The sequence below is a fragment of the Anolis carolinensis genome, chromosome 2, assembly GCF_035594765.1.
Source record: "Anolis carolinensis isolate JA03-04 chromosome 2, rAnoCar3.1.pri, whole genome shotgun sequence".
In the NCBI taxonomy this organism is placed as follows: domain Eukaryota; kingdom Metazoa; phylum Chordata; class Lepidosauria; order Squamata; family Dactyloidae; genus Anolis; species Anolis carolinensis.
In genome coordinates, this window is record NC_085842.1 from 169,325,982 (window position 1) to 169,345,854 (window position 19,873).

The following is a 19,873-nucleotide window of genomic DNA, read 5'->3' on the forward strand; positions in this document are numbered from 1 at the left end:
ATCATTTCCAGGCAGGAGATGAGGATGCAAATTCTCCAGATTGGATGGGATCAGCTCCAGGCAAAAGGAAAAGGTTGGGTGTGGATGTCAGACTCGGATAGCAGAAGCTTGCTACAATTTGAACAGCTTAATTGATTTGTTGATGCAACTTGCAAAGACGCTCTAGGGGGTTTACTCTCTTGTCTGCTCTGCATCCAACTTCTATCTATAAGCATACAGAATTTACCCATTTATCCACAAAGGATAAAAAGGTAAAGGTAAAGGTTTCCCCTGACGTTAAGTCCAGTCATGTCTGACTCTGGGGGTTGGTGCTCATCTCCATTTCTAAGCCGAAGAGCTGGCGTTGTCCGTAGACACCTCCAAGGTCATGTGGCCTGCATGACTGCATGGAGCGCTGTTACCTTCCCGCTGGAGCGGTACCTATTGATTTACTCACATTGGTATGTTTTCGAACTGCTAGGTTGGCAGAAAGCCCCGGTGGTGAAGTGTGTTAAAGCACTGAGCTGCTGAACTTGCAGACCGAAAGGTCCCAGGTTCAAATCCCGGGAGCGGAGTGAGCTCCCACTGTTAGCTCCAGCTTCTGCCAACCTAGCAACAATCCACAAAGGATACATTCCTGAATTTTGTGTGGATACACTTTTGCCTAAATATACCATAGAGTCACACTGAAAGATCCAGAAAATGCCTAGATTGGGCACATCCTGTTGGGTGTGGATAAATGAAACTGCCGATATGTGGACATATCCTGTGGACATGGGGGTTGTATGTAGGCTAGATTTGTACTTGATGTGTGCCTTCAAGTCATTTCCTTCATATGGTGACCCTATATCAAATCACAGGGTTTTCTTGGCAATTTTTGTTCAGAAGGATTAATGCCAGCTAAGATTGTTAGGAACTGCAATCTCAACAGTATCTGTGGAGGGCGTATACATTATCCATCAGGACATAAAAGGGCCTTTGGTTACAAGCAGCCATGACCTGCTACTGTAGTCTTTTATTTGATCTCCACCTCATTCAATCTGTTCTTTGCTGAGATTAGTGGTGGAAATACAATTAACCTTTGCACAAGTTGGATGTGAGTTCAGTTCACCGAGGTGTTGGTGTGTTGCAAGTGAAGGTGTTCTGAAAAGTCCCAGGCTTTGTGTGTGTGAATCCAGTACCCGGCATACACGCCCAGTCCTGCCTTGCATCCCTGCTGAGCAGAAGCATGGCTTTCTCAGCACAGCTGGTTGGACATTGTGCAAGGCAGGGCATTGCATTCAATAGCTGTTTGGATTTATCTCCTCAACACCATGCATCAGCAACTAATTATATTTGTAACTGTAAAGAAAGACGCCAACCATTCCTAACTGCCTACTTCCCAGCCAGCAGCATGAAAACCACCCACCTGTCTGGCAGATCATTTTTTTCTTGGGAATGTTGAGGAATAAAAGAAAGACATAAAGAAAGAAGTGGGAAAGGCACTGACTTTTCCTCAAAACTTCCCCCGTTGTAATGGCCACATGGTTTTAATTGTTTTAATTTGATTTGGATACCGGCTTTTATTTGTGTTTTATGTTTGGTTTTTACTATATGTTGTATTACATTTGGCATTTAATTCTGCCATCGTGTAAGACTGCTCTGGGTCCCCTGGGGAGAAGAGCGGTATATAAATTAAATAATATATAAATAAATAATACTGCTAGGGAAATTTCTGGAAAGAATCATAGAATCATAGAATAGTAGAGTTGGAAAAGACCTCATGGGCCATCCAGTCCAACCCCCTGCCAAGAAGAAGATATCTCTAGGAATCTGTATGTTTTCTAGGTGAATCTATGGTCAATGTCTGGTGGAAGTTGATCTTAGAGTTGCCCTGGAAGACATAGAAATTCCTACTTCATCTTCCTCTTACTATTGAAAGACGGCATACACATTCTATGCCTCAATGGATCTGTCTGCCAATTCTGTTCCCAAGACAAGGTCTTACCATTCTTTATTGAAAGTTTAAGATCCAAGTCCAGTATGGCCCACATGAGCACCACTGCTTGGAAGTAAACCTGGCCAAGTCTAATGAGTAAGCAAAGTTTAGAATTACAAACTGTGCAGGGCAGACATATGTACTAGTTTTATCGTTTACTCTGACACTATACGTCAAGTAGTTAAGGTGGGTATATAGCATGGGTGGAGAATATCTGCTCAGTTTATGTTCTAGAACTGAAGTTCTAGAACGCAGTGGATGTAGCGTATCTGGATTTCAGTAAGGCCTTTGACAAGGTCCCCCATGACCTTCTGGCAAACAAACTAGGCAAAACTACAGTTAGGTGGACCTGTAATTGGCTAAGTGAATGAACCCAAATGTGTACACCAATGCTTCCTCTTCATCCTGGAGAGAAGTGACGAATGGAGTGCCATAAGCAGGGTTCTGTCCTGGGCCCGGTTCTGTTCAACATCTTTATTAATGACTTAGATGAAGGACTAGGTTGGCAGATGACACCAAATTGGGATTCATAGCTAATATTCCAGAGGACAGGAGCAGAATTCAAAATGATCTTAACAGTCCAATTCTGGGCACTGCAATTGAAGGGAGATGTTGACAAGCTGGAGTGTGCCCAGAGGAGGGCAACTAAAATGATCAAGGGTCTGGAGAACAAGCCCTATGAAGAGCGGCTTAAAGAACTGGGCATGTTTAGCCTGCAGAAGAGAAGGCTGAGAGGAAACATGATAAGGGCCGTATATAAATATGTGAGGGGAAGTCATAGGGAGGAGGGAGCAAGCTTGTTTTCTGCTGCCCTGGAGACTAGGATGTGGAACAATGGCTTCTGCAGGAAAAGTTTCCACCTGAACATTAGGAAGAACTACCTCACTCTGAGAGCTGTTCAGCAGTGGAACCCTTTGCCCCGGAGTGCAGTGGAGGCTCCTTCTTTGGAAGCTTTTAAGCAGAGGCTTGATGGCCATCTATCGGGGGTGCTTTGAATGTGATTTCCTGCTTCTTGGCAGGGGGTTGGACTGGATGGCCCATGAGGTCTCTTCCAACTTTATGATTCTATGATTCTATTCAGGCATGGGCAATATAGTCAATGATGAGGGCTGATGGTATCTGTGGTCCAAAAATATATGGGAGTTATATGTTGTTCACCCTTGCTATGTAGAATTGAACCTTAGGGTGTATCCACATTATAAAATTAATGTTATTTGATACCACTTTGATTACTATGGCAACATGCTATCAGATCCTGAAGTTTTTTTAATTAGCAAGGGATCAGCACTTCTTGGAAGATAATGTACTGTAAAACTACAGTTCCCAAAGGGGTGAACCATGGCAGTTAAAGTGGTATCAAGCAGCATTAAGGCTGCAGTATATGTCCACCCTAAGTCTCCTCCTGAGCTACAGTAGGATTTCTCATCAGGCCCAGCTTGCTATTGCATATGAGATGAAAAGTTCTAAAGGAACTAGAGGAAAAGGAGATCCTCACAGTGGCTTGCCACAGGGGCCTGGATTAAGAAGTTCAGGTTGTGAATGATCTTCAGCCATTTGAAGTTAAGGGGTGACCTGGTGTCTTTCCAGCCTAATTTATCTTATAATGTTGTTGCAAACACCAAACAGCATTGTTGTGGAAACCACATATACTACCTAAGAATTGACAGTACTGTACCTGAAATAAGTGCATCAACCTTCAGGGCTTTTGAGGATTGTGTTAGCCTCAGCTTCCCCCCCCCCCCCCATCTGAGCCCTGGCTCATCCTGGCTAGTCTCTTAAGGTTTTTTATTTCTCTTGGCTGTTATCATTTGTTTACATTTGCTTTAATGTTTATTTCTCATAAGCTGCCTTGAGCCTTGTAAAGGTGGCATAGAACACGCATGAACACATACACACACAAAGTTATTTCTTCTTTGCCTACTGGTTCTTGAAAAGTCAATAGTTCTTAACACATTCCCTGGCTCATCGCTTTTAGCAACAAAAAAGAGGTGTGTGGGTGGATGTGTTTCCACAAGTGAATACATTTTTCTGGGAGGGATAAGGAGGGGACAGATTCTTACCCTTCTTGAGACAGACTCAGGCAAAAACAAACTGCTGCAGCCTCTCTTAACTAGTATATTCTTCTTCACTGCCACCTTGGCCACACTGTGACCCTTGAGCGCACAAATTCTCCAACATCTGTGAAATGTGGGGAAATCTGCATCCTTCCTAAAAGAGTGGCTTGGTCACTGTTTCTAGAAGTTGAAGAACTGTGTCAGTAAAACGAAATGCATTGGATGTTCCCACATATTTCTTTTCACGTCTTATTCCACCTGTATAATTTTGGTTGCAATAAATGGGTTGCTCTGGTTACCTGACCAAAACCTAAGATTTCAGGACCTTTTCACAGAACATACTTTATAACACTGATTCCACTTTGACAATCATGGTTCTACCCCATAAAGCTCTGGATTTTCATAATAAGAGACCTCCAATGCCATCCCAAATCACAAACTCCAGGATCCCATTGGATGAAGTAGAAAAAATGCTATAATTTTGTAGTGTGCAAGTAATTCTAGTGAGAGTTGCAGCAACAGATCAATTCAGCTTGCAAATTGTGTCAATCTGCTGCTCAACTAGCTGAGCCAGAGATTTACACACAGTTGTACCTTTTGGCTGAAGCCAAGTCCACCAAAACTGGAGACTTTGCACCGGCATCACCTACCTCAAGAAAACTAAAACTTAAGGCCAGGCTCTGTGGTCATATCTAGGTGAAATGGAGGAGTGCCACCTTTTCTTTTGCACAGAGCATAGAAAAGATACTCTTTTGAACAATAACCAGACAGTTCCCCAGCCAACCTTGAGCACTGATCATACTGGTTAGGAGATTGTGGAAATTGTTCATTTTCATTAGGCAACAAAAGGCCTTGGGATTACCTTGTTGCTTACAAAGTTCCCCAGTGTATTTTTTCTCTAGCAAATTGTGGAATTTTTTTTAAAATAGTATATTAAATTAGTTGCTTGGCACTATTTGGCATGCTAGATGAGGGGGCGAGAACTATTAAAATTAAGGGAGGTATGCAATAAAGGAGCACCAACAGCTACCCAAGGATACCCAATGATGTGTGCAAAATAGCTGTGCAAAAGTGTACATGTACACCACATTGTGTAAGAATTGCTTTCTTTTGAGCCATTCTGAAACTCTTGCAGTTTGGTCTCATGTGTATTTATTCAAAAACAACTTGTCTTAAGTTCATCACACTTTCATCCCAACAAAGCACAGAGTTCAGGAGACCAACCATTTCTGTTGTCACTCTCTCTGCCTTCAGCATGTGTATAGAGCTGCAATATAAATTGTCTCTGGTTTGTGGGTCTGCAAATGTTTTCATGTGTCTTAAGAGCATTGCACTGATGTGAGAAAGCCATGGGAGGTGATTTCACTCCCAGTGGCACCCCACAAGCCAGGTTATCTGACCTATATCTCTCTCTTTGCTCCCACAAAGTATTTATCTGGCAGTTCTTCTCATACTTTCATAATGTCACCTGGGGACCATTCTCTCCATCTCAAACCAGGTGCAAAGGGGATAGAGTTGAAGATTAGAGCTTCACATGTTATGTAACCCAGAGAATATGGTCCAGATTAGCTACACAAGAGGTGTGTATGTGTGCCATTTTATCTGATATGATGGTTGTTGTGCTGTGGAATTGCACCAAGGTGGACAACAGGCAGACAGGAATCTCTGCTGCTGGATCAGTGGATGATTTGCAGTAGCTTTGTAAAGTTTTCCTGACTTCTAATTGTTTAACATTAGAAAAAACAAAAAAATAAAAAAGGAAGAAGAAGAGGATACATTATAATCAGTGGCAGCTGAAGGCTGCTTATAAATGAAACAACAAATATGCTCTAGTTTTATTCCAAACTTTGTTATCTAAGCAAATCTGGGGCTTAATTTTAGCACCTTGGAGAACTCCTTTAAAGAATGGAATAAAATTCATAGTGGATTCATTGACCCATTGATCTGGAAGCCACCATTGCCATTATCTGTAATGAGTCCAGCTCACCCCAATGCATTGCTTATGGGGAGTATAGATATAGGACTCTACCTGCAAGTTTTTTTCCTTCTCAAGTCTAGGTCCTCCCCCAAGCCACTTTATTCCGCCTTGTTTAAACTCTGATTGTTGGAAATAGCAACCACCCAAGCCTTTCACTATTTATTTGTTACTGTATATATTTGCTAACCTGTATTTTATGTATATGTTGATTTGCCAGTTTGACTTACCACTTTGGTGTGGGAGGGGTTATAGACGTGATTGTACTGAGCATGTTCAGACTCAGGACTCCATTTTGTATTCAGAGTCTGCTTTACACCTCAGTGGAGGTGGATGCATGATTGCATCAGACCTCAATGGAGGTGGGTGCATGTTGCTGTTTGGACTTCAGTAGAGAAATATGATTTATGGACTTCAGTGAGTTCAACTATGCCTAAAGACTATGGACTATTGATTAAGAATGATACCCTGTGTACTCAACACAGAGAGAAACTACATCATATCTATAATGGAATCTTTAATTAGAAATGTGCCTGTATAGTGAATTAATACAAGATGCTTTTGAGTAAATAAGATACATTATTTTTCAAAGAAGACTGTTTTTATCTCTGAGTGCATATTTTAAACTTAGAGGTTTTAAGGGAATGTATATGTTTTGGGAAACTGCAATTTCAACTTCAAAGAAACAACCACACTGTGCTAACCAAATATATTTTTGTAGTGGCATGTCTTTATCCATGGCAGTTTAAAGACAAGGTTCTTCATTTTAACAGCTGAATTACCTATGTGCCATTACATGAATGCTTGTGAATATCACTTGTTCAAAGGGTTGACTTCTAAGAAGGTCATACTTTTTTTGATCAGTGGTTTTCAAAAGTTGGTCTCCACATGTTCATGGAGATTACATTTGCCAAATAGATACGACATCATTTTTCCTTTTCAATAAGGTTATGATTGCCGTTTATTTCCAAAAGTACATATGCCAGAAACTGGGTGCAGTCATTTCCAATACTGATTGGTGGATTTTTGATTTTAAGAGAAATACAAAAAATAAAGTCAGACCAATAAACATGAAGTCCTAACTGTGTCTTTTCTTCACCCTCCTCTCTTTATGTATACTTCCCTGCAGCTTTGCCAACTGAAATGATAATTTGAAGGTTCATTTTATATAATCAAGCCCAAACCGAATGTGCATCATCAAGGGATGATGAACATTCAGTTTGGGCTGGAAAGATATGATGGGAGTTTTAATCAACATCTCCCATTGAATACACTCAGTATAGACAATAAATTTTGGAGTCCAAAACAGCTTGCCTAATCCTGAACATAGCACTGCCATCTATAAATACTTTGAAAGTGTGGGAGCTCCAGTCCATTCTTGAAATCAGAATTAAATTAGTTAAATAAAAAGCACAAAGTATTTTATACCTAATGTTTTATTTTTAAATTGCTTTAAACTCAACACTAATAGTATGGGTCCTTTTCACATGTACATTTTTATTAATCAATCTTGTTATGAACGTGAATCCCATCGGTAGTCCCAACTAGAGTAAATTTATTGGATTGATGTAATGTACTTAACTACTGTTTTATTTATTTATTTATTTACAGTTTTTATATTCCACCGTTCTCACCCCGAAGGGGACTCAGGGCGGATCACATTGCACATATAAGGCAAACATTCAATGCCATAACATAGAACAGAGACAGAGACAAACGCAGGCACCGGGCTGGCCTCGAACTCATGACTTCTTGGTCAGAGTGATTTGTTGCAGCTGGCTGCTAACCAGCCTGCGCCACAGCCCGGGACCTTTCCACAGTTGAGTCAACAGGTAGTTAGGACTAACAGCTGGATTTAGGCCCCCATTTTGAGAGGCAGGAAGGATACAAATTTAGTATATGAGGAGCTGAAAAACACAAGGTTGCCTTCCCCTCAATAAAGTGCCAACTTATATAATTAGTAGGCTTGATCGATCCATGAAAAATTTGATTCTAAACTCGTTTCAAAACTAGAGGGGGCAGTTTTTCGTTTTTGTTGCTATTTACGAATTTGGCCCCCAAAAATTTTCGAAATTAACGAAAATTCGTTATTTTCTAAATTAATTCGTTAATGGCGGACGCGCATGCGCAATTCCCAAAAACAGCACAGAGGGAGAGGACTTTACAGGACTCTCCCACCCTCATTTTTTGAGTGATCTTCTTACAACTTGGTACAGTGGTAGAACACATTTAAAACTGATAGCTCACCAAAATTTGGAAGGTTTCCCTTATCCTCTGATTTTTGGCGAATTTTCATAGCTTTTATAATAAACCATTTTTTAATAATTGCAGAAATCTGTTCCTGGTTTGAAAGTCTTATTTCCTGTTAAATTGGGTTGTCTTTACTGTGAAAGTCATTGTTCTACTTCAGAAACTTTGTTTTTGTGGCTGAAACTTTGTTAAATTGGTGTGTGTGTGATATATACTGTCTGTGTATATATATAATATATAGTCCCTGCATAATGTGTGTGTGTGTATAGGTAAAGGTAAAGGTATCCCTTGACGTTAAGTTCAGTCATGTCTGACTCTGGGGGTTGGTGCTCATCTCCATTTCTAAGCCCAAGAGCCAGTGTTGTCCATAGACACCTCCAAGGTCATGTGGCCGGCATGACTACATGGAGTGCCATTACCTTCCCAGAAACACCCAGAAAATGGGAATTCCAGACAGGAAACAATCAGGGCCAGCTAATACCTCCCAACAAAGGATTCCCCCAGGTAGGAAGCAGCCAGGCTTTGAAGCTGCAAGGCTATTCAATGCTAATCAAGGTGACCAATTGCAACATTCACACTTGCCTCCCACAGACAAGAGTTCTTTCTCCCACCCTGGACCTTCCACAGATATATAAACCCCACTTGCCTAGCTTCGCACAGATGTCAAAACCTCTGAGTATCAGGCCTGGCAGGCAGGGAAGGGCGAGCGAGCGAAGGGAGGACAGCTGCCGGAGGAGGACGAAGCAGAGGGGAAGGGGTCTTGATCCGCCGCCTCCGCCCGCCTGGATGCGCCTTGCGAGGAGGAGGCGGAGGAAGCGGAGGAGGGGGCGGCAGAGGGAGAAGCAGAGGCAGGCAGTGAGGGAGGCATGAGCAGCGCCGCCCGCGCCCCTCGCCCGCCTTCGCCTTCCGCCTCCTAAGCGACCCTCCCTCCCTCCCTCCCAGCCCCATCCTCCCCGCAAGGCTTCCGAGGAGGAGGAGGAGAGGACGCCGCCCGAAGGAAAGGAAAGGTCGGTGGGCTCTTCGGGGGAGACCTTGGGGAAGGTCGCGGGAAGGGCGGGAGGGGAAGGGGAAAAGCGCCCCATTTTCAAGAGCCACTTCGGGAGGGAAAGAGGGCAACCAAGGGGGGACCTCCCTCTCCCCCTCCTTCCCTCCTGGAAGAAGAAAGGAAAGACACGTGGACGCGCCTCCTTTCCGACGTGCGGGCCTCGCCTTCCTGGGCGCTGACACGCGAGAGCCTCCCTCCCGAAGACAGAAACCTGGCCCAGTCCTTCCTCGGTAGGCTATTGGGAGATCACCCTTGGGAGGTAATAATAATAAATTATTATCAGCTGCTGAGGCGAGGCGGCGGCGGCCATTTCCCCCCTCCGTCTTCCTCCTCCTCCTCGGCCTCCTTCCCCCTCGCCCCCTCCCATTGGCTGAGCCCGTGACGCCCCTTTTGCTGAGGGGCAAAAGGGAAGGGCCTGAATGGTGGGAGTTTGGGTGCTTTGCAAAAGCTTTTTTTTCCTAACGAAAAAAACGACGACATAACGAAAAACGGCCTCTCGCGATTTGAAACCGCGATATCCAGACGTGTGACAACCAATGCTTCAAAATTGCTTCAAAACAAACGAAAATAACGAATTAATAACGGTTAACGGGGAAAACGAATTATTTGAGCAAGCCTAATAATTAGAGATTATGGGAAATTGCTACACATCCCTGAATATGGCCTTCATAGCTACAGCAGTTATACATACACTTCATCATTTCACAGATCAAAACTGGGACACATGTGGACAAGCATTGGCAAAAATTATGACTGGAGAAGAGCACACCAGGCAGAAGAGTGGTTGCAATAGTTGTCTTTTGCCTGAGGTTATAGGAAAGGACAAAACTTTGCCTCCTCCTCATCTCTCCCCCTTGTTGAGTTCATTGAGTGCTAACTACTTTTCCACTTTGTACAGTGTTCCCTCAATACTTCGCAGTTCACATTTCAAGGATTCGCTGTTTCGTGGTTTTTCAATAAACTCTAAAAGCCTATTATAAATCATAAAAATTACAATTTACAGCCTAAGGAAGGGAGGAAGGAGAAGCCAAAGGGAGAAAAAAGGAGCCCAAGTGGCAAAGGGAGGAGAAGGAAGTGATTTATCAACACACGATTGGTTGATAAAGAATTAAAATAGTGTATAACTATTAAAATAATGTATAAATATTAAAATAAATATAGCGTCCCTACTTTACGGATTTTCACTTATTGCGGGTGGTCCTGGAACCTAACCCCAGCGATAAGTGAGGGAACTCTGTAATCTTATTTGCAGCAGTTGAGGGAAGGAAAGGGAAAGAGTGAAGCTGAATCTGCACTGCCCTATATACTAAGATCTGATCCCAGATTATCTGCTTTGAACTGGATTATATGGGTCTAACTTGCTGACTGAAAGGTTGGCGGCTTGAATCTGGGGAGCAGAGTAAGCTCCTGCTGTCAGCTTCAGCTTCTGCCAAACTAGCAGTTCAAAAGCATGCAAATGTGAGTAGATCACAGTGGGAAGGTAACAGCATTCTATGCAATCATGCTGGCCACATGACCTTGGAGGTGTCTATGGACAATGCCGGCTCTTCGGCTTAGAAATTGAGATGAGCACCAACCCCCAGAATCGGACACGACTAGACTTAATGTCAGGGGAAAAGCTTTACCTTTTTACACTGCCAAAAAATCCTAGGATACAGGGCAGTGTAGATCCAGCCTGAGGGGAGTAAGGAGAAACAGGAACATTTGAAAAGCAGCAGTAAAAGTGGGAACACCTAGGATTAATTAGGACCATCCCTGCCAAATCGGGATAAGGTATGGATGCATTGGTCCATGCATACTATTTCTAATTTCCCATGACCTTTCCTGGCACCAGGCCTATTTGAAAGGCAGAACATCGTGCTGGCAAGCTCACATTTCCCAGCTGGGTTTCCTTTTTCTCTCACTCCCTTCCCCGCTGCGGGTTGCACCCTGGGTATTACACAATGTGCTGGAATGGCTCACATCCATCTTGCCTGATCAAAAATAGCATGTTTTCTTTCACAATCGTGCTGTCAGTGACAACGGACTTGGGTCTCCTTGCTCTTTCCTCTGAAGTGCTATCCTTCACTGGTGTACTAAAGACAACCCCCCAAGGGCTTCCTACTTCGAGGAGGTGGAGCGGAAGCCATTTCTTGTGGCTTTCATGGAGAGAAGAGGAACTGGGGACTTTGGAAACCCACACCAGAACTGACTGGTTTGCTTTCCAAAAATAACTCCAAATGTCCTGACACCAAACAAGAGAGCAGGTAGTTTGATGGAGCAAGGCTGCTCCCTTTTCATCAGCGGATTCGATGCCAGATCTTGGAAGCGATTGCATTACTGAAAAACAGAGAAGGCTAGACTCCTGCCAAGAAGTAAAGATAAGATGAGTGGGCAGAGCTGCCACTAATATCCTGGCAGCATTTCTGTGACTTTCATGAAACAGGCAGGGATTATTTGTTACTACTAAACATGGCCTCTGCTATTTTTATTTATTTATGATAATTCTATCTATCTCTTCCTGCAGGGTGTTGAAGGTGGCACAAGTGATTCCTCCCCAACCACATTTTATCTTCACAACAATCCTGACAGGTAGGCTAAGATGTGAGTGGCTGAAACAGAGTTGCCAAGAAAATTTTGTGTCTGAATAAGAAATCAAATTTTCCATTCTGGTTCTATGAACACTACACCAAGGAGTCTTTATCTCAGATAAATGGATGGCCTTGAGCAGGTCCATGAACTAGGTACAATTTAAAAAATAAATAAATCCTGCCTTTGCTTTTAATAATAATAATCATCATCATCATCATCATCATCATCACCACCACCACCACCACCACCACCACCATCATCATCTATTTATGCCCAACCACCATCTCCCATAGGGACTCGGGGCAGCTTACAAATAGCACACAATGATGCTACACAACATATAAAATACAGGATATCAACATTAAAACCGACAACACATTTAAAACCAGACATATACAATTAGCAAGAGCCAGATTCTAAATATGGCGAAGTATGAGTTAAAAACCCATTCAATCAAAGGATAGTAGGCTGGCTGATTTCCTTCTTATTGCTTTGAAAATTGTGTATAAGTACATTTTCTATGGTGGGGATCCACAGCTTTAATCAAAATCTCAAAAGGATCCATGACATGCCCAAAAAATTAATAACTGCTGTGCTACCCCACACTGTCAATTTTCCTCATGAGTCCATTCACACTACAGAATCATAGCACTATCGTTTCTCTTTAACTATCATGATTCCACTCTATGGAACCCTGGGATTGGCATTTTAGGAAGGGATCTTTTGATTCCTCAGCCAGGCGGCTCCTCTGGTGCCTCTGAACAAACTACAAACCCCCAGGATTCAATAGAATTCAGCCAAGATAGTATGGAACCCCCCCCCCCCCAGTGACACAATGAGTTAAATCCATGTGCCGGCAGGACTGCTGACTTGAAGGTTGTGTTGTTGACCTGAAGGTTGTCAGTTTGAATCCAACCTGGGGAGAGTGCGGATGAGCTCCCTCTGTCAGCTCCATGTGGTGACACGAGAGAAGCCTCCCACAAGGATGGTAAAACATCAAACATCTGGGCATCCCTTGGCCATTGTCCTTGCAGACGGCCAGTTCTCTCACACCAGAAGCGATTTGCAGTTTCTCGAGTCGCTCCTGACACACACACACACAAAGCTAAGACAGTTAAAGTGAAAAAGTAGTACTGTAACTTTGTAGTGTGAGTAGTCCCATGTATGCTCTGAAGACTCATTATGCAACTATTTTGTTGAAGCTCAGGCTCCTTGGACACATTCATCTGATGGCCATGTGGGAAAGAGTTTCTTCTGTGTTGGTCTGGTTGTGGAAGGTGCACCCCTCAGATCTGTGATTCTTGCCTGCTTTCAGACAAGGGATGAAAACACATCTCTTCAAAATGACCAAATTGCCCTGTGTACGTTGTGAATGTTTTAAAGATAGTTGTTGATGTCATTAGGTAAAGGTAAAGGTTTCCCCTGACGTTAAGTCCAGTCATGTCTGACTCTGGGGATTGGTGCTCATCTCCATTTCTGAGCCGAAGAGCCAGCGTTGTCCAAATAATAATAATAATAATAATAATAATAATAATAATAATAATAATAATAATAATTTATTCTTATATCCCGCCCCATCTCCCCGAAGGGACTCGGGGCGGCTCACAGCAATAATAAAAACAGTGACAAATTACACATTGTAAAATTAAACATGAAAAGCAGTCATACAATCAATACATACATCACATGTTAAAAACAAGGAGCTAAACAATTCTAGGCTGAAATAGAGGGCTACGTGGAGAAGGTAGCTTCGTGGCAGAAGTCCTCAGCAAGGTATCAATAATCATGGGAAAACACTCTCTAATTAAATGGGCAGACAAATCAACCCCAAAAATTAATCGTCGAAGGCCCTCCGGAAAAGCCAGGTTTTAAGGCCTTTCCGGAAGGCAAGGAGGGTGGGGGCCTGTCTAATCTCTCTAGGGAGTGAGTTCCAGAGGCGGGGGGCCACAGCGGAGAAGGCCCTCTCTCTCGTCCCCACCAGCCGCAACTGCGAAGGTGGTGGAAGAGAGAGGAGGGCCTCCCCTGAAGAGCGAAGAGATCGTGCAGGTTCATAGGGGGAGATGCGGTCTCTAAGGTAGGTGGGTCCCAAACCGTTCAGGGCTTTGTAGGTCAGCACCTGCACCTTGAATTGGGCCCGGAAAACAAACGGCAGCCAATGGAGCTCCTTAAACAGAGGCGTAGAACGCGCCCTGTAGTTTGCTCCTGTTAGAAGCCTGGCTGCTGAGCGCTGTACTAATTGCAGTTTCCGGGCCGTCTTCAAAGGCAGCCCCACGTAGAGCGCATTGCAATAATCCAGTCTAGAGGTAACTAAGGCGTGGACCACCGTAGTCAGATCAGACTTCTCGAGGTATGGTCGCAGCTGGCGCACAAGTTTTAATTGTGCAAAGGCCCTCCTGGCCACGGCCGACACCTGAGCCTCAAGTGTCAGCCCCGAATCCAGGAGGACCCCCAAGCTGTGGACCTGCGCCTTCAGGGGGAGTGCGACCCCGTCAAGCACAGGTTGCCACCCAATACCCCGGTCAGACATACGACTGACTTGGAGGACCTCTGTCTTGTCAGGATTAAGTCTCAGCTTGTTCGCCCTCATCCAGGCCAACACAGCGGCCAGGCACTGGTCCAGAATCCGAGGGGCTTCCTTGGATTTAGGTGGAAAAGAGTAGTAAAGTTGGGTGTCATCCGTGTAGAGATGGCACCTCACTCCAAAACTCCGGATGACCTCTCCCAGCGGTTTCATGTAGATGTTAAAAAGCATGGGGGACAAAATAGAACCTTGCGGGACCCCACAGGTCAAAGGCCAGGGGTCCGAGCAGGTGTCCCCCAGCTTCACCAGCTGGGAACGGCCCTCCAGGAAGGACTGGAGCCACTGGAGTGCAGTACCCCCAAGGCCCATCCCAGAGAGCCGCCCCAGAAGGATACCATGGTCGATGGTATCGAAAGCCGCTGAGATATCCAAGAGAACCAGCAGGGTCACACTCCCCCTGTCCAGTTCCCTGCGGAGGTCATCCACCAAGGCGACCAAAGCTGTCTCGGTACTGAAACCAGGCCTGAAGCCAGACTGTGATTGGTCCAGAAAATCCGCATCCTCCAAGAATCCCTGTAGCTGCGAGGCAACCACCCGCTCCAAGACCTTGCCCAAAAATGGAAGGTTAGAGATTGGTCTGTAATTGCCTAAGTTGGTCGAATCCAGAGAGGCCTTCTTCAGGATAGGCCTAACCACAGCTTGCTTTAGGCTAGATGGAAATTTGCCCTGTGATAACGAAGCATTAATTATAGGCATAAACCAATCAACTAACCCGCCACTGGCCTGTTTTAAAAGCCAAGATGGGCAAGGATCCAGGGCGCAGGTGGTCGCCCTCACAGCCCCGAGGATCCTGTCCACATCATCAGGGCACACAAGCTGAAACAAATCCCACAAGATCGAACAGACAGATGCCTCAGTTACCTCACCTGGCAATGCTTCAAGGCCGGCGTCCAAGTCAGAACGGATCTGAGCGACTTTGTCTGCAAAATGGTGAGCGAACTCGCTGCACCGAGTTGCCGAGAAGTCGGGTGGCTCCTCGCCCCCAGGAGGGTGGAGGAGCTCCCCAACAACCCGAAACAACTCCGAAGGTCTGTTATTTGCAGATGCGATGCGGGCAGTCAAGAAAGCCTTCCTGGCTGCTCGCAACGCCACGGAATAGGACCTAATAGCGACCTTCGACCGTGTTCGGTCAGAGCCGTCCTGAGTTTTCCGCCAGCGACACTCTAGTCTCCTTCTCGCACGTTTCATCTCCGCCAGCTCCCCAGTAAACCAGGGGGCCGAGGCAACTCCACGCTGCGAGAGGGGACGTTCGGGGGTGATTGTGTCTATTGCCCTAGTCATCTCGCTGTTGTAGCGAGCGACCAAGGCATCGAGAGAATCGTCAGCCTCCGTGGCAGACAGAACCCCAAGAGACTTCAGGAATCCCTCGGGATCCATTAGCCTCCTGGGGCGGACCATCTTAATCGGTCCACCACCCCTGCGGAGGTTTGAGGGCACGGCGAGTCTTAGACTGATCAGATGGTGGTCAGACCATGACAATGGAAGAATAATTTGCTCTTCCACTCTGACCAACTCGTCTCCCGCAACAAAAACCAGGTCGAGTGTATGTCCAGCTTGATGAGTGGGACCCGATATTACTTGGGACAGTCCCATGGTCGTCATGGCGGCCATGAAGTCCTGAGCTGCACCTGTCAAGGTGGCCTCTGCATGGATGTTGAAGTCACCCAGGACCATGAGGCACTGGGAACCCAGCACCACGCTAGAGACCACCTCTGCAAGCTCAGGCAGGGAGACTGCTGTGTTGCGGGGTGGACGGTACACTAGCAGAATCCCCAAACTGTCCCGGGTACCCACCTTCAAGTGGAGACATTCGAACCCAGCGGATTGCGGTACGGCGCATCTGACCAGGGCGATGGACTGCCGAAAGACCACTGCAACCCCACCTCCCCGCCCTCCAGGCCTGGCCTGCTGGTGCACCCCGGAACCCGGAGGACAAAGCTGGGTAAGATTTACCCCACCCAGCTCATCCAACCAGGTCTCGGTGATGCACCTCCAAGGTCATGTGGCCGGCATGACTGCATGGATCGTCGTTACCTTCCCGCCGGAGCGGTACCTATTGATCTACTCACATTGGCATGCTTTCGAACTGCTAGCTTGGCAGAAGCTGGAGCTAACAGTGGGTGCTCACTCCGCTCCCCAGATTTGAATCTGGGACCTTTCGGTCTGTAAGTTCAGCAGCTCAGTGCTTTAACACACTTCACCACTGGGGCTCCTGTTGATGTCATTACCTTCTTACAAATCTGCAGACTGGCTCCAACTCTTTCCCCTTAAGCCTAGCTTAAAAGCCAGCAGCCACATCACGCAATGGAGATCTGTTTAACTGGTTATCAGAGGATGACTTTTCCAGTCCTATCTCAGCAGCAACTGAGACTGTGACAAGGAATTGTGGAAGGGGCCCTTTTTCTGATTTCCATAGCATTGTTCACAGGTAAGAGAAGGTGGAAATATTACAATTCTCCATTGCTTAGAGCAGTGGTTCTCAACCTGTAGGTGCCCAGGATTTTGGCCTACAACTTCCAGAAATCCCAGCCTGTATACCAGCTGTTAGGATTTCTGGGAGTTGAAGGCCAAAACACCTGGGGACCTACAGGCTGAGAACCACTGGTTTAGAGTATTGTGTGGCAGCAAAAATAGTTTTTTTGTTGTGGGTTGGTGGGTACATTTATAGCTGTGTCTGTAGTGTAATCATCATGAATATTTAGTCTTAATACAAAGCAGTTTTGAACCCATAACTCTAGATTCTAAATCTGTGACTGTGATACAAAATGCCAGTGGTGATTTTAATGTTTTAGTTTCTTAATTTGTTGCTGCCTTCTTTGGTTTTTGCTTTGTTTTTAATAGTGTTTGTTGGCTTCTCTGAACAATTTTTGTATGTGTGTGGAAAGGCTGTATAAAAATATGATAAGCAAATAATAAATAATAAGCAAGACTGAGTGTCTGAATGGGAGAATAACAGTAGCTTGTATGTACATTGCCATATAGGTAAAGGTAAAGGTTTTCCCCTGACATTAAATTTAGTTGTGTCCAGCTCTGGGGATTGGTGCTCATCTCCATTTCTAACCCAAAGAGCCAGTGTTATCCTTAGTCGCCTCCAAGGTCATGTGGTCGGCATGACTGCATGGAGTGCCGTTACCTTCCTGCTGGAATGGTACCTATTGATCTACTCACATTTGCATATTTTTGAACTGCTAGGTTGGCAGAAGCTGAGGCTAACAGCAGGAGCTCACCTCACTCCCCGGATTTGAATTGCCAACTTTTCAGTCAGCAATTTCAGCAGCTCAGTTGTTTAACCGCTGTGCCACTGGGGACTCCTACACTGTCATACAAGCACTTAAAAAAAGAGAGAAGAAATATGGCCTATACATAATTTTTTTTAGTAAATAACTACAGGATGAGTTTCAACCCATTACATTTTTGAATGACAAACTAAAGACCTGATGTCCTTCTATGGGTAGCAAAGTCTGGGAATGAATTAAAGGAACCTTGCACTCCTAATCAAATAGTCATGATATGAAGTTGAGTGTGTGTTTGTATGCATTCTTACTACTTAATTTATTACAAGTGTAGCTTTCCAGGGCTGGCACCATATCCATGCTCACCCATTTGCCAGACTGTGGGTGTGGGAAATGGAGCGTCTTCTTACCGGAAGGGAAGATCACTCACTTGTTTTGAAGCCAGAGAATATAGCATGTAGAAATGGGTTAGGATTGCCAGCTCTACAAGCAAGGTGCCCTGGACAGAAAAGAAAAATAAACTGAAAGAAAAGAACAAATAAACGGAATAGTTTCCGTGTATTGGACACAGCCGGGTGCCAAGATAGACAGTGGTGCAATATAGTGAAATGAGGGAGACAGAAAATGGTGGCTTGGGGTGGATTCAATTACCAATTGTCTCCCCGACCCCTATTTTAGGATTTGCAAATACAAATGTTTATGGGGTCACCATGAGTCAACAGGTGACTTGAAGATACATATAAGTCAAGTCATCAACATTATTAAAAGGTAGTTGTGGAGATGGGTGAGAATTGCCATTTCTGATAGTTTGCTTAGAAGAGTTCTTGTGCATTTAAACTCTCATGGCAAGCAGAAATCCATCAGATGCAGTTTTTCCTAGAACCTATAACATGATGTAGCTCTTGAATCCCTGCCTTTTGTGTACAGGCGGTCCACGAGTTACAAACATTCAACTTTCAAACAACTCATAGTTAAGAACATGGTGAGTCAACAGGAAGTGAGAGAAGTCTAACTCTCAGAAGTGAAATTCATCCTGAAAGAGTTATCATGGGGAAAAGGTGTCTCCACTGAAGCTTTATTACCAATCCTTTGTTTCCGCAACAAGCCACGTTGTTCAAAATCTAATTCTCACAGGGAAAGTGAGGTGTAATCTTTTGAACAGGGGCATAGACAGCAAAAGAAATGTTACATAGGTGTTAACCCTTCCCTAGGCTATCCAAAGTTTGCTTCTGTGTGTGTGGGGGTGGGAGGTGGGTTGGAGTTACACTTAAAATGTACTAATATACAAATTCAAGTTAAAAATAATCCTACAAAAAATCTTTACAGATTTTTTTTTGTAAATTGGGGATTGTCGGTACTTATCAAAAGACATAGAAGCCTGATAATAATACTAAATAATGATCAAGGATGATGATGGTACCCCTCTATCAGTGGGGTACATTAAAAGACCCCTTGAAACCATGGTTAATAGTGAGCTTTTTAATTTGACTATGAGGTAAAGGTAGAGGTTTTCCCCTGACATTAAGTCTAGTCATGGCCGACTCTGGTGGGTGGTGCTCATCTCCATTTCTAAACTGAAGAGCTGGCGTTGTCCATAGACACCTCCTAGGTCATGTGGCCAGCATGACTGCATGGAGTGCTGTTACCTTCCCGCCAGAGCGGTACCTATTGATCTACTCACATTTGCATGCTTTCAAACTGCTAGGTTGGCAGGATCTGGAGCTAACTGCGGGAACTCACCCTGCTCCCCGGATTAGAACTGCCAATCATTCTAGCCAGCATGGTAAAAAGATTATGGAAAGTGTAGTCCAAAACATCAAAGCACCTCAGGTCCTGCTATAAGAGAGGCAATCTTGAATACTGTGAGAATGTTGGGCTGGAACTTGGCAGATCTGCATTCTAGTTTCCTTTGTGACATCAGGTTCACAGAGTGACCTTGGACTCCCATTCTTTTTCTGTCAGCCTTGTTGGAAGGAAGAAAAGCAAGGTATAGTGGGCCTTCCAAATCTACTGAATCTGGATCTGTGATTTCCAACAATTGCATATTGTGATACCTCATATTTGTGCATGGCAGCATAGCGAATGCATTCATGTCACCTCCATTTAATTATATAGAGCATAATTGTATTTTTTCATAACTGCGCTGGGCATGGATATGGCAGACCCACTGTCCATTATCTTGAGCTCATAGGAGGAAAGGTAAGGTA

General features: G+C 44.6%; 1 protein-coding gene across 3 annotated transcripts in view; it reads left to right on the top strand.

Moving 5' to 3' along the window:
* The window catches only part of hdac7 (histone deacetylase 7), a 281,863-nt gene that overhangs the window by 65,635 nt on the left and 196,355 nt on the right, over positions 1-19,873 (top strand). For 2 of the 3 annotated variants that reach the window (XM_016995792.2, XM_062971060.1), the window contains exon 2: positions 11,788-11,852. The exons of the other annotated variant lie outside the window; for it this stretch is intronic. The gene's annotated coding sequence lies outside the window, so the exon portion shown is untranslated. The remainder of the gene's footprint in view (positions 1-11,787; positions 11,853-19,873) is intronic. 3 annotated transcript variants of the gene reach the window in all.